This window comes from Malaclemys terrapin, chromosome 9, assembly GCF_027887155.1.
Source record: "Malaclemys terrapin pileata isolate rMalTer1 chromosome 9, rMalTer1.hap1, whole genome shotgun sequence".
Taxonomy (NCBI): Eukaryota; Metazoa; Chordata; order Testudines; family Emydidae; genus Malaclemys; species Malaclemys terrapin.
In genome coordinates, this window is record NC_071513.1 from 23,103,275 (window position 1) to 23,129,004 (window position 25,730).

Genomic DNA, 25,730 nt, shown 5'->3' on the forward strand with positions numbered 1-25,730 from the left:
AGGAAGGGCATAATGAGTAGGGTCCTGCAGGGATCAGTTCTGGGTCTGGTTCTGTTCATTATCTTCATCAATGATTTAGATAATGGCATACAGAGTACACTTATAAAGTTTTCAGACGATACCAAGCTGGGAGGGATTGCAAGTGCTTTGGAGGATAGGATTAAAATTCAAAATGATCTGAACAAACTGGAGAAATGGTCGGACGTCAATAGGATGAAATTCAATAAGGACAAATGCAAAGTACTCCATTTAGGAAAAAACAATCAGTTGCACACATACAAAATGGGAAATGACTGCCTAGGAAGGAGTATTGTGGAAAGGGATCTGGGGGTCATAGTGGACCACAAGCTAAATATGAGTCAACAGTGTAACGCTGTTGCAAAAAAGCGAACATCTTTCTGGGATGTATTAGCAGAAGTTTTGTAAGCAAGACACGAGAAGTAATTCTTCCGCTCTACTCTGCGCTGATTAGGTCTCAGCTGGAGTAGTGTGTCCAGTTTTGGGTGTCACATTTCAGGAAGGATGTGGACAAATTGGAGAGAGTCCAGAGAAGAGCGACAAAAATGATTAAAGGTCTAGAAAACATGACCGATGAGGAAGATTTAAAAAATTGGGTTTGTTTAGTCTGGAAAAGAGAAGACTGAGAGGGGACATGATAACAGTTTTCAAATATGTAAAAGGTTGTTACAAGGAGGAGGAAGAAAAATGGTTTTTCTTAACTTCTGAGGACAGGATGAGAAGCAATGGGCTTAGATTGCAGGAAGGGAGATTTTGTCAGGGTGGTTAAGCACTGGAATAAATTGCCTAGGGAGGTTGTGGAATCTAGATAATATTTAGTCCTGCCATGAGTGCAGGGGACTAGACTAGATGACCTCTCAAGGTCCCTTCCAGTTCTATGATTATTATCTCCATTACTGAGAAGTGAAGTGGCTTCTTCTAAGGCTATGGCTACACCACAAACCAGAGGTGTGATTCCCCTGCTCATTTACACGTAGTCACACTAGCTCTCATCGAACTAACGAGTATAAATTACACTGTATCCATGGTAGCACTGCAGAAGCACTTCTGAGCTGTGCAAAGTACAATCTGGCCTGAAGCTGGTAGTTTGTATGCCTCCACTGCTGCTGCCTGGGCTAATACAGAAACACTCCTATTTAGACCCACACCAGTTCAATGAGAGCTGGCACAGGTATATGTACAAGAACAGGGAAATCACACCGGTAGCTCACAGTGTTAACATAGCCTAAGTGATATGGCAAGTCAGTGGCAGAACTGGGGCTAGAAGTCAGATCTTCATCAGTATGATGCCGATTGGAAGATTGAGCTTTCCCCACATATTTCTGCCAATACCTTTCAGTCCTAACTTGCAACCCCCTTTTATTGCAATCCTGAGTCTCCACACAACTCATTTCTAAAATATCCCTTGCTACTTCGGTTTTGACCATTGGTAATCTTGCTGTGTCAGGCCTGGGCTCCCTCACTCAAAGCCCCATTATTTCACTTCAGTCCTTAACTGCTACACTTATTTGTTGTTCCAGTTCTAGATCACCTCCTCTAGTACTCTGCCAATGCACCTCATTCCTGACCTACAGCAACCCGTCAGTTATGTCAGACTGTGTAGTGGTTTTGCAGACAAGTGCCCACCAGAAAGTAGGATGGGAATCACCAAATGCATTCAACTTAGCCAAAAAAGATTTTGGAGATGAGCCTAAGTTCTGGTTACCAAAAACAGATATGGACATGGTGTACCAGGCCTTCCCAATCCCCCGCTGGAGGCCCCACTGCTATGTTAGGGTTACCATACGTCCGGATTTTCCCGGACATGTCCGGCTTTTTGGGCTCCAAATCCCCGTCCGGGGGGAAATCCCAAAAAGCCGGACATGTCCGGGAAAATCGGAGCGGGGCCGGGCCGGGGGCTCCGGGGCCGGGCCGGCAGTGTGGTGCTGGGGGCTCCGGGGCCGGGCTGGCGGTGCCGGGCCGGGGGCTCCGGGGCCGGGTCGGTGGTGCCGGGCCGGGCCGGGCCGGGGGTTCAGGGGCAGGGCCGGCGGTGCCGGGCCGGGGGCTCGGGGGCCGGGCCGGCGGTGCAAGGCCGGGGAGGGGGCTTGGGGGCCGGGCCGGCGGTGCCAGGCTGGGCCGGGCCGGGGGCTCGGGGGATGGGCCGGCGGTGCCGGGGGCCGGGCTGGGGACCGGCGGTGCGGTGCCGGGGGCCGGGGGTGCTCGGCCGGTGGCCCGGGGACCGGGCCGGGGACCGCAGTGCTGGGCGGGCCGGGGGTGGTCGGCCGGGGGCCGGGGCCGGGGCCGGCACCCCAGGGCCCGAGCCGACTCAGGCTAGAAACGCCGGGGGGGCCAGCCTGGGCCGCGCCTCCTCCCCCCACACCCCTCCTTACCTGCTTCAGGCTTCCCGCGACTCAAATGTTCGCGGGAAGCAGGGGAGGGGGCGGAGACTTTGGGGAGGGGGCGGAGTTGGGGCGTGGGCATGGGCGGGGCTGGGGGCGGGGCCCCGTGGAGTGTCCTCCTTTTGGAGGCACTAAATATGGTAACCCTATGCTATGCTGCACCCTACCCCAGGAAACAGCTCTCTGAAAAGAAAAGAGCTGTAAGTATTAGACCTCCAGGCTTGCCTAGAAAGGCATTATGAAAACACACATTTTGTGAATCATTGAGATCTGCCCTCCTGCAGCTAGAAGGTAGGGTTACCATACGTCTGGATTTTCCCGGACATGTCCGGCTTTTTGGGCCTCAAATCCCCGTCTGGGGGGAAATCCCAAAAAGCCGGACATGTCCGGGAAAATAGGGAGGGAGGGCCCGGCAGTGCTCAGCCGGGGCTGCTGGTTCTGAGGCTGGCGGTGCGGGGCCGGGCCGGGGCCAGCGGTGCTCGGCAGGGGCCGGGGCCGGGGCCGGGGGTGCGGGGCCAAGGCCATCGTGGTGCTCGGCCAGGGGCCGGGTCGGGGCCGGCGCGGTGTTGGGCCAGGGGCACTCGGCCGGGGCCGGGGGCGCAGGTACTTGGCCGGGGCCGGGGGCGTGATGCTCAGCTGGGGGCCAGGGGCCGGGGCCGAGGCCGGCGCGGTACTGGGCCGGGAGCTGGGCTGGGGCCGGGGGCACGGGCACTTGGCCGGGGCTGAAGGCGCGGTGCTCGGCTGGGGCCGGGGGCCGGCGTGGTGCTGGGCCAGGGGCCGGCGCGGTGCTCGGCCGGGGACCGGGGGCTCGGGCACTTGGCCAGGGGCCGGCGCCCCAGGGCCCGAGCTGAGCCGGGCGGGAGACGCTGGGGCCAGAGCCTCTTGGCCTGGGCCGGCCGGCTGCCAGAGGGAGCCATTTGGCCAGGGGGGCTGGACTGGGCCGCGCCGCACTCTGCCCCAACCCGAGCTTACCCGCTGCCTCCCTGTTTCAGGCTTCCCGCTAACATTTGATTCACGGGAAGCAGGGGAGGGGGAGGAGCAGGGGGGGAGCGCTCAGAGGAGGGAGCAAAGTTGGGGCGGGGCTGGGGGCGGGGAAGAGGCGGAGTTGGGGCGGGGCTGGGGCCCCATGGAGTGTCCTCCTTTTTAAAAATTAAAATATGGTAACCCTCAAGATATAGGTAACATTAGTGCTGCAAAAGTACTGTGTTCCATTCCATGCTGAGCAACACATTACCAAACACTTCAACCTCCCTGGTCATTCGATTACAGACCTCAAAATCGCAATACTCCAACAAAAAACATCAAAAACAGACTCCAAGGAGAAACTGCAGAATTGGAATTAATTTGCAAACTGGACATCATTAAATTAGGCTTGAATAAAGACTGGGAGTGGACGGGTCATTACACAAAGTAAAAACTATTTCCCCATGCTATTTTCCCCCCCTACTGTTATTCACACCTTCTTGTCAACTGTTGGAAATGGGCCATCCTGATTATCACTACAAAAGTTTTTTTCCTCCTGCTGATTATAGCCCACCTTAACTGATTACTCTCGTTATAGTTGGTATGGCAACACCCATTTTTTCTCGTCCTCTGTGTATATATATCTTCCTACTGTATTTTCCACTGCATGCATCCGATGAAATGGGTTTTAGCCCATGAAAGCTTATGCTCAAATAAATTTGTTAGTCTCTAAGGTGCCACAAGTACTCCTGTTCTTTTTACATTACCAAAAAGATAGTGATAAACTGGAAGGAATCTAGCAAAGAGCAACAAAATGAGTGGGGGACTAAAGGGAAAATCTCAAAGAAGGATGAAAGGAGATTTAAAAATGGATCTCTCTTTAAAGAATGAATAAGGGGGCAAATCTATATCTAATGTATAATTGTTATCTCTGTAGTATGTAGTACCTGATAATGGTCTTTGGGAGTGTAAATACCAAGCACGGAGAACTGTTTATAATGACCCAATGGGATATAACAAAGAGCAATGGACTGAAATTAAGAAAGAGAAAACTTAAGTAGAATACCAGGAAAAGTTCACGTCAGTGAGATGTATTAGGCTGTTAATAGGCTTCCTGAAAAAAATGTTGTAAGTTCCATCAGCTGAGAAATTTAAAACTTGTCTTACCCAAACAATAATAAGCATCCAATAGGGAACAATACTGCGTTAGCCCCAGTGAGATGGACTAGATGTACTAATAGATCTTTTTTCATCTTTAACGTCTGTCATACATCTATGGAATGTCTCAGACATGCCAAACCACAGGCAAATTTATATAAATTCCTAATCCATATACAGGGAAAAGGTTTGAAAGAACCCTCGCTGCAAAATCCACCGGGCTTTAAACTGTCTGATTTGGCTTCCAGAAGCAGCATAGATTTAGTATATTGGTGAAAAACATTTGGCTCCCCAATTATTTTCCATTGAGCTGGATCCTCCCCTAGTGATAAAAACCCTCACAGAACCCCATTGAATCGTCTTGCTCTGTAACTGCCTCAAGTGGGTGTAACCTAGAACTGTCAAAGAGTAAAAAACAAACTGATTCACAAATATGTCATGGATGGATATACTAAGTCTGGCTCACTTTCATTGTGGGGGGCATGCTCTTGTTTGTTATTCAGGAGTTTTTGCACGGCTGCAGGGTATTCATGAAGACACTTGCACTATTGTATTTATATTTACAGAGAGTCTCCAGCTTCCCCATTTGCAGGGGAGGGAAGCAGTGCAGCCAATCCCGCCTATGTTTGCCTTCCTTCAGGCTGCCAATCCCCTCCCCCAGCACTTCCTTCCTGTTTGCTTATATAATCCCAGTTGCTGGAGTTGCTTCCCCCTCAAGAAGGTCCTCAGCTGACGCTCTTCCCAGTTAATTGATACCCTCTGTCAACTACCTGTCTTTCAGTTAGGTCCCAATTAATATATACTGGTGGTTATTAGAGTGAGAGGGTGCCGAGTTAGCTCCTGACTCCGCACACCCTGTTACAGTGCCCCTAGTGCAAGAAGAAGAACAGGAGTACTTGTGGCACCTTAGAGACTAACAAATTTATTAGAGCATAAGCTTTCGTGGACTACAGCCCACTTCATCGGATGCATCCGCATCCGATGAAGTGGGCTGTAGTCCACGAAAACTTATGCTCTAATAAATTTGTTAGTCTCTAAGGTGCCACAAGTACTCCTGTTCTTCTTTTTGCGGATACAGACTAACACGGCTGTTACTCTGAAACTAGTGCAAGAAGACAATGATTAACTGGAGCTGATTTCCCAAAACAGCAAACATTGAGGACATACCTTAAAACTTCACAAGAGGGTTACAAGAACAGAGCTGAGTTGCCAGTGAACATGAGAATTGCTAGGGCCTGCCAGACCTCTCCAAAGCCCCATGCTGCTAGTGCAGCGGTCTCTCCCTCTGCGTGTCCCCTCCTATCCTGGCATGCTGGGGATGCAAGTGTGTATGTGCTGGGGCCTCTTCAGGGCAAACAATTTCCAGCCATACAGAAATTGTACATTTCAGGCAATTTGGTGCATGTTAAAAAAAGACCCAACTATTTTCAGCTTTTTGCTTTAGTTGGTGTTTAATAAGGGTTAATGGGATTTTACAGTACAACTAGAAATCCTATGTATATTCTCCAAGCCAGGGTTAAAAGTCCCAAATGTTGGCTTTAGAACTGCTTAGTTATTATGGTGAGAGGTCTATAGAAATTCATTAGATAGATAAATGGAGTGTTTGTCACTTCCCTTGGGAGACTACAATTTATAGTCTTACCACCAGAGTATTTTACCTGATATACGGCTTACATTTTCCTTTGCACATTCTCCCATTACTCCCATCTATAACCCTTCAACCACCATAAAAAATATCTTCCCATCTTTCATACTTCATGCGTACACCACGTTTATGCCAGCACTGTTGATGTATTGCTTGAGCTAAATCCAGGGCCGTCCTTAGGCATAGGCAGAGTACCTGGCTGCGTAGGGCACCTGAAAATTTGGGGCACCACTGGGTCTTAGTCTCCGCCCTCTCAGCTCTTCCTATTCCTGTTCTGACCCTTCCTGCAGGCTCCCACAGCTGGCTGCTGCAGCCTGATGACTCTTACTCTGGAGGGGAACTAGTAATTTAAAAGTGAAAAAGTCTCCAGCCTGCCAGACCTATTAGCACAACTGAAACTGTTAAAGAGCCATTCAAGTGGTAATGAAGCCATTTTACAGGCATTTGCTAACCCCCAGGTTTCTGAATTTACTGACAAAAACAGTTGTGCATGACTGTAATATTTACTCAGAACATGTCAGTCTACAGGACCTGAGTTTAAAATTTGCTTTGAAAATATTTAATTGGTGAAGATTATAAAATCACATCTCTAAAAATCCTTGCATAGATTTTTTAGATGCACAATCATCTTTAGCCTTAAATGCTTGGATTTTCAGACATAGTTTTTTAAATAAATTCTTCAAAAGACAACCCTTATCTAAAATACACATTTTAATTTTAATTACTAGAGTAAAAAAAAATTGCTTCCAAAGTCTTCCTGTCCATCCCTTTCTCCCTTACCCCTCTGTCCGCCCAGCACTGAAGAGACCCCTTAAATAGGGTTACCATACGTCCGGATTTTCCCGGACATGTCCGGCTTTTTGGGGCTCAAATCCCCGTCCGGAGGGAGATCCCAAAAAGCCGGACATGTCCGGGAAAATAGGGAGGGAGGGAGGGCTCGGCGGTGCTCGGCCCGGGCCTCTGGGGCTGGGGTCGGCGGTGCGGGGCCGGGCCGGGGCCGGCGGTGCTTGGCAGGAGCCGGGGGTGCGGGGCCAGTGCCGGTGCGGTGCCGGGCTGGGGTCACGGGGCCGGGGGCACGGTGCCGGGCCGGGAACCGGGCCGGGAGTCGGGGGCGCGGTGCCGGGCCAGGGTCCAGGAGCCGGGCGCGTGGTGCCGGGCCAGGAACTGGGGCGCGGTGCCAGGCCAGGGGCCAGGCCGGGCCAGGAGCCGGGGTCGCGGGGCCGGGCCAGGAGCCGGGGTCGCCGGGCCGGGGGCCAGGCCGGGCCAGGAGCCGGGGTCGCGGTGCCGGGCCGGGAGCCAGTGCCCCAGGGCCCGAGCCAAGCCGGGCGGGAGACGCCGGGGCCAGAGCCTCTTGGCCTGGGCTGGCCAGCCGGCCGCTGAAGGAAGCCACTCGGCCAGGAGGGCCGGACTGAGCCGCGCCGCACCCCGCCCCAGCTTACCTGCTGCCTTCCTGTTTCAGGCTTCCCGCGAACATTTGATTCACGGGAAGCAGGGGAGGGGGAGGAGCACGGGTCGGAGCGTTCAGGGGAGGGGGCAGAGTTGGGGCGGGCTGAGGGCGGGGAAGGGGCGGGGTTGGGTTGGGGAAGGGGCGGGGCCGGGTCCCCATGGAGTGTCCTCCTTTTTAAAAACTAAAAGATGGTAACCCTACCCTTAAACAAACAACATGCCTTTCCTTCCAGATAGATGGACAAAGAGTTTCCCTTTCTTTACTTCTGACTATCTGATGAACTAGTTTTAAGGGAACCCTCCAGAAAAATCAGTACCTAGTAAGATATAAAATCCTTTGTTATGCCTAAAATCTTTGGAAATATATTTTTTAAAGTGGGTGAAATTTCATAAACATGTGTATTGTTATGGAGATCACACAAAGTAAATTAGTGTTTCCTTTTTCTAAAAGCAATGAACATTGTTATGAACATACTAAATCTCTGTGACGGATTAATTTAAAATATTGTCTTTGTTTCAGTGAGTTAAATATGTAGTAATCTGGAATGATTACTTTATGAAGACTTAAAAGTACATTTAAAATAAAAAATCAGCTTAGAAATACTGATTAAGAAAATGTAAAATAGAAAAGAGCTGTATCATGTTTGCCATAATATTTAAGGTTGTATTCAGCAAGACAGCTGACTCACCCTTACTACAAAGTTTTTGCAAATAAATCTCTGACAAACTTCGGGGCATATCAAAAAACCTGTGACTGACATTTTTTATTCCCAAATTTTGTGCTTTTAATTAGGTACCTTCTGCATGTCCAGTCTTCACCCATCTGGCATATAGTGGAAAACATGCTCCATTTTCTTTAGAAAGAAATTGCAGAAGAATATTTTTTTCAAATGTCATTTGCTTCATTTGGGTTCCTGGATTTGGCTGGAAGGGGGTGAGCGGGGGGGGGGAAGGAAGAGAGGAGGGAGACAGTGGGTAGAGGGTGGGGCCTGGGTGGAGTGGGGCGAAGCCTGGGGCGGAGCAGGAGTGGAGTATGGGCGGGGCCACAGGCAGAAGAGGTGGGCTGGGGAGCTAGCCTCCCCAAGCGGCAGCTTCACCCACCGCCCATGACAGCAGGTAAGAGCGGGTCGGCTCCCGCACACCCAGTGCGCACTGCAGTCTCCTTAGGCAGAGGCCATATTCATAGAGCCGAATGCGCCGGTGCCACGCATTCTGCGTGAGGGAGAGGGTACGGGGGTCTCTGCGGGGAACTGTGACTCTCCACCGCTGTGAGGCGGGCTGAGTGTCTCGGTATCCTTTACTGCCTCCTCTCTCCCCCGCACCCAGGCTGCAAGCCCAGGCTGCTGTTGGGGATAGGGGCATCAGTTTAATAATACTGCATAGGGCCCATAAATCCTAAGGACGGCCCTGGCTAAATCCCTCCTTAATGTAGCAGGGTTAAAGTCACTACAATCAGCAGAGTTGTACAGAGTGTATCTCAGTGCAGAATTCACCCATGTGACTTTGTTTCCTGGATCAGAACCTATAATAAGCTGCATTCCTGGAATTAGAGCCTTTCCAAGGCTGTTCTTGTGCCCAGTGACTCAAAGACTCCTTGTCCCCAAGGAAACCCCTCCTCCCTCCTTTTGTAAAATCAAGAAACAACAGGGTCTATATAAGAACTGTTGTTAAAAATAAAATTAAATGATGGGTCCTAAATAGAGCAACTTCCCTGTTCCAGGCCAGACGCTGTTTCAGACCAGTGGAGTTTTCCACTTTCCATCATCTATCTCCTTCCTGCTTTGCCGAGCCAGGGTCTGAACGGAGTAACACAGCAGTCTGACTGCTGGGTCTGGTGGAGGCGGGGTATGATTCTGACATTATCCACCCATTTCCCTCCCTTGCCAACTGCAACATTTTCCATCCAACAGCAAGTCTAGTGCAAAGGGGCCTCAACGAGCTCAGCTGAGCGATGATTTCTATTGGAGCTCTTGTGCCTCTGCTTCACTGAGTCTTCTTTCTTTGCTACGCAAAGCCTAGAGGAAGCTGGCAGCTTGATGCTGAGCCACTGAGAGAAAGGGCAGGTATTGAGCTTTGCCTCGCCTGTCTCTCCCTTTGGCCAGCAGAGTGGCTTCTGTTTGTTAAGGCATCTGGTGGGGCTGTGAAATTAACCACATAGAATCACAGAACCATCGGGTTAGGACGGACTGTGAGGGTCATCTAATATAACCCCCTGTCAGGATGCAGGGTTTGTTGTATCTAACCATCCAAGACACAGGGCACAAAAGAACATTAACACCCTAGCATTCCCCTTTCCCAGAATTAAAGCTCTGGGAGTGGTTCAGGCCTCATGAGATTTCAGAGCCAGGCCTGGTCTATACCTAAAACTTAGGTCAACCTAGCTACATCATTCAGGGCTGTGACAAACGTCATGCCCTGTGCAATGTAGTTAGGTCACCCTAACCCCCACGGTAGGTGCAGGAAGAATTCTTCCATTGACCTAGGTACAACCTCTCGGAGAGGTGGATTAGAAGCAATGGCTTAAATTGCAGCAAGGGAGGTTTAGGTTGGACATTAGGAAAAACTTCCTAACTGTCAGGGTGGTTAAGCACTGGAATAAATTGCCTAGGGAGGGTGTGGAATCTCCGTCATTGGAGATTTTTAAGAGCAGGTTAGACAAACACCTATCACGGATGGTCTAGATCAGAGGTAGGCAACCTATGGTACGCGTGCCAAAGACAGCACGTGAGCTGATTTTCAGTGGCACTCACACTGCGCAGGTCCTGGTCACCGGTCCGGGGGGCTCTGCATTTTAAAATTAAATTAAATGAAGCTTCGTAAACATTTAAAAAACCTTATTTACTTTACATAGAACAATAGTTTAGTTATACACCTCTACTCCAATATAACGCGGTCCTCAGGAGCTAAAAAATCTTACCGCATTATAGGTGAAACCGCGTTATATTGAGCTTGCTTTGATCCGCCGGAGTGTGCAACCCCGCCCCTCCCCCCCCCCCCCCGAGCACTGCTTTACCACATTATATTCAAATTCGTGTTATATCGAGGTAGAGGTGTATATTATAGACTTATAGAAAGAGACCTTCTAAAAACGTTAAAATGTATTACTGACATGCGAAACCTTAAATTAGAGTGAATAAATGAAGACTCGGCACACCACTTCTGAAAGGTTGCCGACCCCTGGTCTAGATAATACTTAGTCTTACCTCAGTGCAGGGGACTGGACTAGATGACCTCTTGAGGTCCCTTCCAGTCTTATGATTCTGAGATTACCTACCACTTCTATCAACGTAGGAAGCATCTATGCTTCAGAACTACAGTGGCACAGCTGCAGCTCCATAGCTCTACTGCTGCAGTAAAGACATTCACACTAATTGTCTCTGAGATGGTTAGAGCATACAGCATGGTGCCCAGGTGTCTTCTGGTCTTCCTATACAATTTTCAATTCATTGTTAAGTCCTTGGCATGGTGGATACCTTCCTAAAACCAGCATCTCTGCACAGAGAAGGCCTAGAGAAGGTATTGTCCTTCTTCCTCCAGTACTTTTAACCTAAAGGTCCTTCTGGGACAGAGGCTGAAGTCTGTAATTCTCAATGAAGTGCCATGTTCACCTAAGGCGATAGTAAATATTTATATCCACGAGCACTCAGGACCTAGGGTTTGTATTTCAAATAACATGTGCCATCTCTAGTAGTGGATGCCCTTTCAACACCATTTTGTGGTATTGATTCATTACTGACCCAAGAGGAAAGAAGAATCCTTACTGAGTCTTGGACACTACATCCTGTGACACAGAACCCACTAACATCATGCTACACATCCAGGGATGTTTTTTTACCTTTTAGTTTTATTTGTATGTAGATCTTCTGTGCTTTACAGCAGAGTACAAATAAAAGCTCCAAAATCTTGCCTGTTTTGCAGGGATTGGAAAAATGAATAGGTTTAGGGGTGCTGCCACTCATGTGCTCCATATAAACAGCTGCACAGAGAAAACCATTTGCCGTGCACAATATACGTATGTACAGACAGAGAGCACTCTTGTAACACTTCCTATCCAAGATCATTCATAATAGTCTGCTATCTGATGGGCTTCAGCTCCCACCTCAGTAGATTTGCTAATGGTGTCTCCTTGAATCCCCATCCTGTAACAAGTGTGATTCTTTCTGTACAGCTGAGCTTTGCGCCAGTTTCAGTCCTGCTGGTTGCAGACATGTGTGGTGAGGTACGCAGGTTGGTGATGCTGATTTCTTGTCCTTCCATGGTTTTGTTTTCAGATTCCCTGTATCTCATCTGTGTCTTGTATGAGTTTTGGGTCTGTACCCTCTGCTATTGACTCTTTTTTTTTTTTTTTTGGAAGAAAAATAACCAACAACCCACCGTAGTTTAGTGCCTGATCCTGAGAATCCTGAGCACTCACAACTCCCAGCAAAATGAATGGGAGCATCCAGTGCTCAGCACTTCTAAGAACCCAACCACCATGTGCAACATTAGGTAGTCAGTTCCACAGAAAGGTATCAGAGCCAAGTCACAGACTGTAGCCCAGAAACGGGTTTAGCAGCCTAGATTTTTAACGGTAGGCATTGCTGCACTCAGCATTGCAACACTGAACAGATTTAGGATCTTAAATCTCATTTTCAAAAGGAATTTAGGCACTTGGCCTAAATCCCACTGCTAGTCAATGGGGTTTAGGCTCCTAAGTGTCTAAATCCAATTTGAAAATGAGATTTAGGCTCCTAAATCTGTTAGGTGTTGCAATGCTGAGTGCAGCAATGCCTAAATACTGTGAAAAATCTTGGCCTGAATCTTAAAGAGGCTGTGCTATTTTGTTTAAACTACCTTAATAATCTGTCTTGCACTGAACAGGGCTTGGAGTCGATCTGACTTGCCTGGGGAAGCCAGTCATATAGAAGAAGGCAAAGCAGGGCCAATCTCACAGAAGCAATATGACGTTCCTAGAGTATCCTTTTTTCTAAACAGTGAAATAGTTTCACTTCATTGTTTGCAGTGATGAGCAACTGCACTTGCATAACCTGGTCCTGAACTTACTCAATATCACAGAAGCTCAGGCGCGGTGTATCTTATCAGGCTGTCCTCCAGTACACCTCAAAGAAGTACACCCTTTGTTTCCTGAGCCATTATCTCTTGCTCAGTATGTACCACAGGCCAATAAATTGAAGTAACAATTTCCAAAGCATAGTGATATCCTGCAGTTATTGTTTCATTGTGATTGTTTGGACTAAAGGTAGCAGACATAGCCTAGCTTTAGTGGAGTGAATTTAGCATTGATAAAAAGTGCAGGCTCGACAACCTGGGAGGCTGATGTCCTCAGTTTAGCCATAGAACAGGCAACATGAGCGTCCCAACATGGCCCCAACCAATAGGCCTCAACCCTGGCCTTACAGGAGTGATCTATTAATGAGATGCCTGCATATATGTAAGTAATTAATGGATAAAGTGCCAGCAGATGGTGCTCAGGAATAAGTAGGATAGTTCCTGGGTTCTGTAGAACCAATATATGTTTTTGTTTTGCACTGCAAATGGTCTCTTCTGTGTAGCTCTTTACATGTAGCTCTTAAGAACTTGTTCAGGCCGAGGAAACTTCAGGGTCCATGATCTAGTCCACCCTGGCCTTTCTGCTGTAATTGCCACTGAGCATGGCCATTTTAATAGTCATTTTTATGCTTGGAGATCTGCCCAGTAGGAACTGGACTGAAACGCACCAGCTCATTCTGTATACAAAACCGAACAATTGTCTGATGGTGATGCTTTTTTCATGCTCATAATTGACCTGGGCAAGGGTTGAACCGGTGATTCAACAATAGGCCATCACTGAAGCTGTTGCTTAGTGTCTCAAAAGTCTACTGCGTAAGGCGGAACGGCACTTGTTCACAGCCACTGAGCTTCCTCTTGCCCAGCTGGGTCAGTGCAGGGTTGTGGTGGCTTTACTTTCCAAAGCAATGCATAACCTTGAGTCCTTAGATCCTTTATAAATGCAGCTTCAAGAGTTATTTCATATTCCCTTAAGGCATTCCCATTATTAAGGCAAGGAAGGGTAATCACCCGTCTCTGCAAGAGGGAGAACTTCACTGAGACAGTGCATATGAGGGTGGAGGAAAGAAAGGGGGAAAATTTGGTGGGATTGGGAACTTCAGAGGACCCTTCCTGCATGGGAATGGGAGTTAATGTCTATCAATGGGTGTTTTTTTTCAAAGCTCACAGAGAACTGCCAAGGTTCAGGGTGGTTTTTGTAGGAGAATATGAATGTGATTTTCCAGAAATAAAATATCTCAGCATTTGTGTTTGTGCTTTAGGGCTAGTTTATTGCCTCCAGATGCCATTTAAGAGGCCAAAATAACACGAGATCTCATTTTTTCAAGGTATTTCCACCATCAAAGGAGCAAAATGCCTCACTCGGCATATTTCACTGATCTCTCTATTTACTTCTGACGTGCCCTCACCATAGTATGTCAGTGCTGGTCCTGGATCTGGATGCCTGCAATAGGGTGACCAGACAGCAAGTGTGAAAAATCGGGACAGGGGGTGGGGGGTAATAGGAGCCTATATAAGAAAAAGACCCAAAAATCGGGACTGTCCCTATAAAATCGGGACATCTGGTCACCCTAGCCTGCAATGAACTGTGCACCGTCAGTGGGAGCTGCTTGTGCAATGCTCGTTACAAAATCGGGCCCCAAGTTTGCAAATTTTGCACCATCAAGTTTCTGCGAGCTGCTGACCCTCCCTTCAACACTGAAATTGAGGTCAAGGGCCATTGTGTCCTGTTTGCCCTTTGATTTTAATGAAATGTTCATCGCAGACAGATATCCAGACCCAGAGGGTCGGATGCATCCTTCTGGGCATAGTTGACCTTCTACTATTTTATTAATAATTCCCTTTACAGGGTGTGTTTTTTTCCTGCTTCTTTCCATTAGTGCCACGCAGCCTCCTAAGATAGAAATTAACCTAAGAAAAAAAAATAAAGATGAAGACATGGGAGCCAACACATCTGTCAGCCAAATGGTCTCTCGGAAGAATGGCGCCCCAATTTCCAATCCCTGAACGGCACTTTTTGTCTCTTGCCGGAGGGTGAGTCTGGACTGGTGCCTAGGAACCAAACAAGAGCTAACCAAAGTAAGTCTCTGTGCTGCTAGCAATACAGGAAGAGGCAGAATTTCTGTGGAATCTCCCCCCGCCCCCCCTTCCTGCTGGTTTCCTGCTTGGTACATGTGAGCAACAGAGATGGCTTTTGTATTGGAAACTAAAGCAAAGCTGCTATTCTGGGATAACCAAATTGGAGACAAATAGCCTATGGGTAACCCATCACCACTAACCTTACTTTAACCTTCTTTGTGGTGTGTAGTGCAGCCAACAACTGGTTTGGTTTCTAGTAGCACATTTAAAGTCCTCCCTCTTTTTCTATGTCTCTCTGTCTTAGGTCCTTCAGTAAAAAATTATCAACCATCCATCACCAGCCAAGTGGAGAACAGAGGAGGCCAATGTGGAAAACAGAACTGGAGATCACACACACACACATGCAATGCCCCCCCACGTAGATGCTTCTCCCTCCCCCCCTATTATTCCCAATTATTTATTATGTGCTGATCTGTAGTCTTCATTCAGGCAAAACTATCACTGAAGCCCAGAGAAGCTTTGCAGAACAAGGACTGATTAAGGACTTTCATCCAAGCCTACTCGTATTAAGGGAATGAAAATTAAAAAGAAAAACATTCACCAAAATGTTTCATTCATCCATAAAGGATGCTGGGTTTGGTCCAGTTTGATGTGGGGAAGGGAGTGGTTTGATTTCGGCCGAGCCACTTCACTCAGCCCTAAGCAAAAAGTGTATATAACAGAGATAAAAGCCCATTAAGTCATCTCAGTACAGTGTAAAATGGTTTCCTGAAGGACATTATTTGCTGCTTGTCTTGTCCATATTAACATAACTCAAGTGATGGGGCTTCCTCCCGCCCTTCCCCTGGTAAATGATCTTGCTTTTAGGAAGGTTTTCCTGTTGGATTTTCATTTTAAATTTTCCTTTGCTCAGTGTCATCCCATTAGTCTGAGATATAGACTAGATTGTAATAAATAAATAAAATAATGCCAAGCCCACAGAGAAATTTATTCATTCATGTTTGTAAAGCACATGGAGAGCACGGGATGGCAGGTGCTGAGGAAGGCAAAGAGTTGTTATTAATAACACATAGAACCTTGCAGACATTGATGAATGAAGTGTCACAACTACAGCTGGGCAAAAATGTTCCACCCAAACTTTTTTTTGGTGAAAAACACAAATTTGATGACACCAAAATGTTTTGCAAATTTGTGTTGATTTTACCCTGCAAGGAGAGAGGGTTCCAGAACCCAGGATCCAGCCCGAGCCCAGATGTCCACACTGCAATTTTATAGCTCTGCAGCCTAAGTCAGCTGATATGGGCCAGCCACGGGTGTATTATTGGAGTGTAGACATTCCACAATGACTGTAGGCTTGTCTGTACTGAAACAGTTAGTTCAAGTTAATGACTCAAGTTTGCTTGAACTAGCCTTGTTTGAGTTATAGTGGACTGAGATGGTATGTCTATACTGCAATGTCAGCCCAGGGTTAGTTTGCAGACCCTGGGTTTGTTAATCTAGTGCTTGAGCATCTACATTCATTTGTAACACCAGGTTAGGAATTGTCCCAACCTGGGGCTTCAGTGTCTACACTGAATTATCCGGGCCCAAGTTCAACCACCCATATCTCAGATTTCCTAGTGCCCTTTCAAATATGGCTGTTCTAGCCCTTTGTTCGTGGTGCAATGTGGAAAAACTTGACTGTCCAGAAGACAAAGAAAGTTGACTTGGGGGATTTGTGGCATATTTTTGGCAGACTCCAAAAGCACAAGTCCAGTGGAGCTGCATCTACACTGCAAAGCAATAGGGCTTGAACCCTGGCTCCCGGCTTGACTCAGAATCAAACCCTCCACCCCTGTGGGGTCCTAAGACCCTGGGACCCTGGGTCCGAGCCCTGGATTTGCATGATTTCTGTGTAGATGGAGGGATGTTAGGCTTGAGCCTGAGTTTGAACCCTGGAGTTACACTGCAGTATAGATGAACCCAAGGTGACCACACTGGGAAACAGCAGTGGGAGTTACACATAGTGATTGGATTAGCAGCCAATAAGGTATACGCAACTTGCTGCATCCACAGAGCATTGCTAACTCCGGCTTCAGTAGCACCCACATGCCAACCCACTCCCCAACAGACCAGCTAGCTAGAGCTTAATACATAGCTCAACTCCAGCTAGAGATTATTGTATTGACAGGAGCTGGGTTTGGAGAAAAACTCAATTTATACCTCAAGCTGACAATTCAGTGAAGACACTCCTCACTTCCAGTCTTTTGCTTAGTTCTCGAGAGCCTGCTGCACTGAGCTAACATTGGGCAATTGTACTACAGAAGTTAAATGTCAGTGGAGGTTATTAAAGTGAAAATGGGTTATTAGTCTAACCCGTAGGCTGACGGGCTGATTGCTGTAGCCTCAAACTCTGGCGGAGATAGTCCTGCTTGCACTTGGCAATTGAAAGATGTTTTTTAAACTGATTTCACATCTCTCCAGTTTTTTGTAATAACTAATTTCAAATGAATATAGTGCTGTGAGTGAAGGGAAAATTCAACCCAACAGACCCCAGAATCTATCGGGAGAGTAGTTGCAAGAAGGAAGGATAAAACATATTTAAGCAGGATGACAAAACCACATGACAACTGTCTCCAATAAAGTGAGGAACAGTTACTAGGAGGGGCAGGATCGAGGCTAATACAAATGCATTAGGACATTTGAGTTGTCCACAAGGATTTAAAAAACAAACAAGCCCCAAATCCTCTGAAGCTCTGCCAAAGAATTTTGCTTTAACAGCTTCAGCAATAAACTGCTGCCAAAGGGTAGGAATTGTGCGCCTGTGGGGGACGACGACAATGCTGGATAAGGACACCTAGATATCCTCACAGCAGGTATGGCACAGATGGCTGCAAGTTCAGTATCTTGCGGGTAGCACATTGAAGTCTTAATGGCAACAGCGTGAATAATAAGTGAGGTCATCAGGACTAATGTTATTACAATAAATACCACAGGAATTAATCACTATTCAGCCGTAATGATAACAGAGTGTGAGTTAGTGAGTTATCTGTCAAGGCCTCCCGGCTCTCTGTCCTCCCTTACAGGCTGAGGCTGTTTGGCTGTGTCACAGAACTGTTTCTTTACTAACAGAATAAGAAAACTAATTTAGTTACATTAAGGGTTACTATCAGGTAAGAGGCCTCCAAGTTAGGTCATGTAGTTTTAAAAAAATGCTTTTACGAAGATAGATTTTTGTGTGTGTATTGTTCTTTTTTGTTTCTATGAAAATGTATTCTGGGGTCACTGAAGAGTCCACTGAAGTGATGGGAGCCTAAAGGGAATTTGTGATAGTTGTGTGAGCATCTATGTGAGGGACATTACAACAGGCTAGTGCATCAGAGCCAGAAGGCGTAACTGACCAAGCGTGTTTCACTCTCTAAACTGAGTGAAATGCAATAAGTGAACATGTAGCATTGATGGTGAAAAGTAAATAAGAGCTTTAAAATGCATCCCAAGTTACTAACTGAAGTTGTTGCCTGCTGGGAGAATGTGGCAAAATATAAAAATCCCGTGAATAGTTGCTCTTTTTAAAAATAAACTCAGTTTGATTTTTTACATGTCCCATTTACTCTCTGTCCATGAATATTCTAGGGAAAGAATTTTTTGATAGAAGTGTATATGGAAACATGGGTTTCTTGCTGAATGTTGAAGAATATTTGCTGAAAACAAAATTGTAATTCATGATTGGAAGCAGAATTAAGCTCATGCAGTCAGGGCAGAAACATACCATGTGAGCTATGTGTCCTAGCAAAACAGCTCCAACTTTGAATTGTGAGCATTGGCAGTGAACTCATTGTGAAATGACTACACAGCCAAATAAAATAGAGAAAATCATGATCTGGACACAGACATCTTGCGAACAGAGAAAGAGGTGAAATTTCTTGAATAAATAATTGATTATACATTATTCCCTCTGCTCTAAGGAAAGGAAAGTTGTTTGAAATATACTAGATTTTGATGCCATGTCTTCCAAGACACAATAAAAATGTTGCTTCCTACACACATTATTTTCTTTTAGCTGAATGATCTCAAATCTTTTTCAATGTATTTTTTCCCACCAAGTGTTAGGCCACGTCTACACTTCCCGCCGGATCAGCGGGTAGTAATCAATCTATCGGGGATTGATTTATCGTGTCTCATCTAGACGCGATAAATTGATCCCCGAATCGACGCCCATACCCCACCTCGGCAGGAGGAGTAAGCGGAGTCGACGGGGGAGCCGCGGCGGTCGACTTGCCGCCGTGAGGACGGCCAGGGAAGTCGAACTAAGATACTTCGACTTCAGCTACGCGAATAGCGTAGCTGAACGCGTAGTTGAAGTTGCGTATCTTAGATCGATCTCTCCCCCAGTGTAGACCAGCCCTTAGTTTATAGGAACAACCAGGGGCGAGTCCTTCCCAACCTTCCCAGGACTGATTCTGCTGCTTCCACAGTGCTTCCGTCCTCTGCCAATGCCAGGAGCCAAGGACCAAGTTGAGCACCTGAATATGAATTGTTTGCATGTCAGCCCTTTGCACTGTCGCATGGAGGACCTGATCTTAGTTGGGGCCTGTAAGTGCTAAACAACTGGTGATAAATAATGGTGATGATGCAGAACATCCCTCCGAGTGCTCTCTGCTGACCCCCAAATACTTTTTCACTCACACAGGAAGAACCCCCTCCAGCACACTCTGAACAATTTTCTGCCCTGCCGCACACAGCTAACATAGTCACCATTAGTACCACCCCTGAGAACTGTTCCTGCTTGTTCTCTTTGCACTGTGTGTTAACTATTCACCTCATCCCACAGCTTTGAAGCAAATGCTGCCAGCTGGGCACAGTGCAGAGAGATCACATCAAAATGACCTGAATGGAGGAGCTGACTTTCAGCCATAATAAAAAATAAAAAAATAAAAAAAAATTACAGCATTTAAACCATTGCACAAAAGTTAATGTTACTGAAGTTTTTTTTTTTAAAAAAAGAAGAAAACACAGCTCATGGGAGGGTCCAAGATCCCCCACTGTCCTGTGATGTCCCAATAACAGTGCTCTGACAGTGAGGTACATGACCTCTGAGCTTCACTGATCCATTACATCAATAAACAGCCAAATCAAAGTCTTCAGTCCAACTCGGGAGGGCACCAGACCCACTCCAGACACCTTCCTCATCTGTTCTTACACCTTCCCCACACACCTTGATTCTGTTCCACTGAAAGCAAAGGCAAAACTCTCATTGACTTTAGTGGGAGCAAGATTAGGCCATAGTTACTTGAGGGTTGCTCAGCAGCACTGGTCTATGATGAACACTCGGGTTGTATTGTAGGGTTGCTTGTAAATGCTGGGCTGTGCTTGTAGGTTTTTGTCAGGTTGCTTGTGAATGCTATGCTGCACGTGGCGGTTTGTTACTGTAGTGTTGTTCATGAGACCTGGGCTGTGCACACTGCTTTAGTACTGTGCCTGTGAATGTTGGGATATGCACCTAGGGTTTGTTTCTATAGGGTTGCACAAACATAAACACCGTACTGCACATGCTGCTTTGTTATTTGTAGTGCTGCTCACAGCTGGACTGTGTACAGCTGATTGTGATTGTAGTGCTGCTGAGTGGTGCACACGGGTTTGTGTTATTGGGCTGCTCCTGGGTGCTGTGCTTCCAGCATTTCATTTTGGTTTAGAAAGGAAGAGCACTGTTGCTTGTATTATGGAATTAGAAACATCTTTAAAGCATTATGGAGCCTTGGCTAGCGAGTAGGAGAAAAAGACTGATCACATTTTGGAATAAGCCTTGACTTGGCCGCTTTAACCACAAGCCTCAGCCTAATTCTTCATCACACAGTGAGAACTTTGGGGCAAGAATCCCATTTGACTGCAATGCCTTTGCTTGCTTTGCTGTGGGTCTTTCTTTGATCCATGCCTGTAACTGCAAAGTGAAAGGGTTTAGAACTATTTGTGCTTGATTTTCCCACTGCCAACAAGATGGCTTCACCATGCTGGTTCCCCCCAGGATCCCTTCTTCCATGTGGGCAGAGAGCAGAACAGCTGTTCAAGCAACTAGAAACCCGAGGATGCAAATACATTCAATTATTAATGCTTTGAGGATTCCACCAGCTACAACAGCAGCACCATCTAGAGCTTTGAACTGTTCTTGCACCCACTTCAACCTGTCAGTCCCTAATGCAAAACCCTTCCCCTTCTCCAGCTGTGCTCAGAGAGTTCCCAAGGTCTGGCTCTGTCTAATTTCATTCCGGGGCCTGCAAAACCCATGTGAAGTTCTGATTAAGATGTAATGGCCAAGCTTTTCGAGCACCACCGAGAACTAGAAGAGCAGGAGTGCTGCAGGTGAGGTGCATCAGCCGTTACAGCTGGTCAGAAAGGTTTTTTGGGGGGGAAATAGGGTTTTTTCGGGGAGAGGGGTGTTTGTTTTGTTTGTCAAAAATGGGATTTACTTGAAAATGAATATTTTTTACCTCAATTTTGTTTTGAAATTGTGGTAAAATATCCACATTCTCACAGTTTGTTACCCACTCCTCCTTTTCCCCCCACTGGAAATGTGGAGGGAAAGGTAAAAACTGAGGAAAAGTTGGGGAAGAAAACATTTAATTGCACTTACTTACTTTTCCCACTAGAATAGTATGAAAAAAAGTGTTAAAAAGTGAGAGAAAATTATACTTTCTCTCACTTTTTTTTTAACTTTCCCCTGTTTTTCAAGTGGAAGAGTATAAAAGGGAGAAAAGTTGGGGGGGGGGAACGTGTTGGGTTTCCCCCTCATTTTCACTCCCTTTGCCACTTTACTCCCCTTTTTCAAGCGAGGAAGGAGAGGAAGGGAAACTTAAAAACCAGACTCCACTTTTTGTCAGTTTTCAAAAAGGAAATTGAAATGAAAATTTCGATTCCAAATGAAACTAACATGTTTCTTTCATTTCAAATTTTACTGTCAAAAAATTTGAAGATTTTCATTGACATTTCATCAATAAAATGTTTTGTTCAAAAATTTTCACTGGGAAAATATGACTTTTACCTTAGCAGACCTGGGGAGAGCGGGGGTGGAGGGGTGGGAGGCGCAGCGGATTGGAAAAGCGGCTGGGCGCTGCAAGTCAGGAGTAAGTTGTATCAATAGAGTTGTGTGGGGAGTAGACTATCAGGAGCTGCTACAAGTGTGAAGTGCATTAGCAGAGCTGTGCAGCTTCCATAATATGTGCCTCCATCTTGCCTGATTCTGTTCAACTAGCCAACGACCCCAACCCTCTTGCATGCACAAGCACTAATGCACTCAAAAAAGGTTTTAAAAAGAAGTTGGAGTGTGAAGTGCTGATACTCTTGTGACCCAACTGCATCCTCCCCACTCAAACTTCTCCTTGCATATTAACAATGCCTCTTGCTCCCAGTGCCGCCAGCTCCTGCTGCCATTATGATCTGCAGGGGCTTTAACCTCTCAGTGCTTTCATTTTTTTATAGTGAACAAGTCTGGCTAAACACTCCCCCCATCTCTGCTCACTATCATCGGCCCTCCCTCAGGAAGCTAGAAACTCTCAGGCCAGCTCAGTCCCTCACTTCATTTCACATCCTCTTGGTTCTAGCACTGCAGATAGACCATTTCCTGCTGGGCATGCCACAGGCTGACTCAGTGAATGACACCTGTTCCACCCAATACGTACATGCAGCATGACTAGCATTTTGTTCATGCATCTCAGTTTTTTCCCCAGGTTTTCCCTTTCTTGGGGGATAAGTAGTAATTTATAACCCCGGTAGACACACACACATAAAGATACCACTGTAGTCTACAGTCATCATCTGAAACACCACAGTGTCAGCCCTGTAAGCTATAGAATTTGTTTGGTCAGGACAGTTGTGGAGTATGCAACTCTGTAAACGTGGGAAAGGTGCTATGAGTCTGGCTTATGTGCCGCTTTAAGGGTAAATAGTCTCCCTACTGTGTGTGCTGGGGCAGTGCTGTGAGTGAGTTCCAGCTAGCTGCTGTTTTAAAGTGAGTCTCACACATTATGTTCCCTCTCGCAGAGACTTTATATTTGGTCTTTCTTTCTTTCTCTGTTGCTTTCCTGAATAAAAGTCATCCAGATTGAATAGGCATGTTTAGCTCTGGGTACACAGAAACCATAACACAGATAAATCTTGCTCTGCCAAGTTAACAACAGGGAGCCAAATCCATCTCTGGAAGTGACTGGAGTTGCATGAAGGATACATTTGGCTGGCAGTATCTAGGCCAGTATTTTCAAAGGAGTCTAAAAGTTAAGAAACCAAATGGGATTTGGGCATCTTAGGCACCTTTGAAAATCTCACACCTAACACCTAAATGAAGTATTTCCAAAGTGAGTGTTTGAAAACCAATCCTCAAATTATTAACTATTACACTGCCACAGTGATCAGGGGTCCCAGTCGGTATGAGGGACTGTACAAACAGTTGTGACCTTGGGTCTGTTACTTAACCTCTCTGTGACTGTTTCTGTCTTCTTTATGTATCCTGTGAGCTCTTCCGGCCAGGGACAGCCTCTCCCAATGTGTTTGTAAGGTGCCTAGCACAATGGAGCCCTGATCACAGCTGGGGCACTGGGCACTACTGAAATACAAATATAAATAATAATAATTATAGCCCTTGCCCTGAAAAGTGCTTACCATCTACGAAGACAGGTGAATTATGAAGGGTAAGGGAGAAACAGAAAATATATGTAGTATGTGCAAGTTTTATAAACATATATACATGTTTATGTTACAAACGGGTTATAAACAGATAAAGTAAGTATCATATCTCCTCATCTGCCGCTCGGCTGAGCCATCATTCATTGGAATGGGCTCGTTTCTATTAGGCACCATGGCATGAGCAAGGATTTGAAGAAGAAGGTAGTGGCCCTACGGTTCTGGTCAGGGCAAGCATTCCAAGTGTAAGGGATGGTGTACTCTAGAGGAAGCAGGGAATCATCTGTTTCAGGGAAATGCTTTCCCTTAACAATTCCATCAACAGCATGACAGGTGAATAGGGTGACCAAACAGCAAGTGTGAAAAATCGGGACAGGGGCTGGGGGGTAATAGGAGCCTATATAAGAAAAAGACCCCAAAAACAGGACTGTCCCTATAAAATGGGGACATCTGGTTACCCTACAGGTGAAAGCAGACTCAGTCTCTGACTCAGAGCAGCCCTAAACTCTGTGTCCATGTCTCGCTGTAGCCTACTTCCTGCTAGATGCCTGCAGGGTCTCTACACGCTGACCCTGTGCCACAAGGTGCAGCACAGAGGAGAGCACTGAGATGGTCATGCATGAAGCTGATAAACCAAGCTAACGAATATGTATAGTTAGCACGACCGGATGAGCTCTCTGTGTGCTCAGCTCTGCACAATACAGGGGAAGACAGGGTCCCTGCCCACAAAGGGTTAACATCTCAAATAAACAGACAATCCTGTTCAGGATCTTAATGCACCGAATGACCACAGGAAGGTTCATGCTCAGGACACTGCCAATTTCTCTATTCTCATATCTGAATGAGGCAGATTATCACTGGTGGCCTCTGCAGACAGATCATGATGTAGGAGGTAACTTGAATGATGATGACAGGATGCTCATTTGGTGCATGTGATTGACCATAATAGTTTTGATGCAAGTGTTTATTGCTTGGCTTTGAGGTCGACACAGTCAGGCCAGTGAGGTTTCTTTAATACTGGGCTAGGGTTTACACTGGGTCCTAGTAAAGCATTGCCACCAACATAATGATGCTGAAAGTCGCATTTTTGCTGATGGGAAGATGGTCCCCGGAGTAAGTGATTTGGTAATGCTAATTTTCTCTCAGAGTTGGTTGTTTTAGTGGGATTGTCTGGGAATGTCTCTCTCTCTCCAAACTCCCCTCCTCCCCCCGTGTTCTGGATTCCACACACAGAGACAAACCTTTATTTGCATTATTTTTGCTTGTCCTTTAAAAACACCATTACAAATAAAACCCAGCCCCTTGCCTGAAAAATCCTCCTTGTATTTTCTGCCCAGCAGCTCTTTCCCTGGGGACAGCGCAAGCCCAGGATTGCAAAGAATGTTCCCATGCAGTTTACACAGAACCACCCATCATGGAAATAGAGTCTCTGGCAACCAGCGGAGGTGCAGAGCAGGCAACTATTCCTCCGCCAGACTAGATCAATATCCACCCCCTGCTCCAGAGCTCTAGGGGGTCAGTCAGCAGGCTGCACTGAACTAGTGAACGAGTCTGTGGATGGGGTGAGATTGGAGAAGTGGGGGGGCTTTGCTTATGTGCTGTTACTTCCAAAGTTTTACGTTGGTACAGGCAGGAGTGTGCAGCAAGGTTTGTACAAGTGCCAGAGATACAGTGAGACTTAGGACAGAGACTCAGGATCGGCCTCCAAGCCCAAGCATAGACATTGCACATACGGAATTGATTGAACTCCATCTTTCTCCAATTAAAATTAATAACAAAATTCCCCTTAATGTCAGAGGCAGCAGAAATGACATAACTTTGTTGTATGGTCTAGTGCTGCACGGTCAGCAATTCCCTACTAATGCTCTGTGGACTTGGAAGGGGATGACTTCTTCCCAGAAGACAGCTCAGCTCCCATCCCTCTCTCTGCCCCTCCACTTGTCCCTCCCTGTAGTGCAGAGCCACAGATACATGGAGGTCACATGCAGTGGCTTCCATGGAGCAAGAGGGAGGGGAAAGACAAAGCCTCACACCTTCCTCCAACAAATACTGGTCCATTCCCATTGCTCTGGCCCTGACTCCCCTCTCTGCTCATTGATGCCCCTTCCAGGGCAGGGAACAGCATGTGGAGGAAGCTGTCACTGATGGAACTGGTCAGATAGTGTCTCTCTCCAGCAATAAATTCCCTGAGGGTGGGGGGGAAGGTGTGTGGAATTCCCAGACAATTGACCCCAAACATGCACCAAGTGCATTTGGCATCTTGACATTTAGTGCAGTTTACAACCAAGTGATTTTGAGGAGAAGGAAGCGTCTCTGCCAAACCTCCTGCTGCTGCTACACAGAGTGTT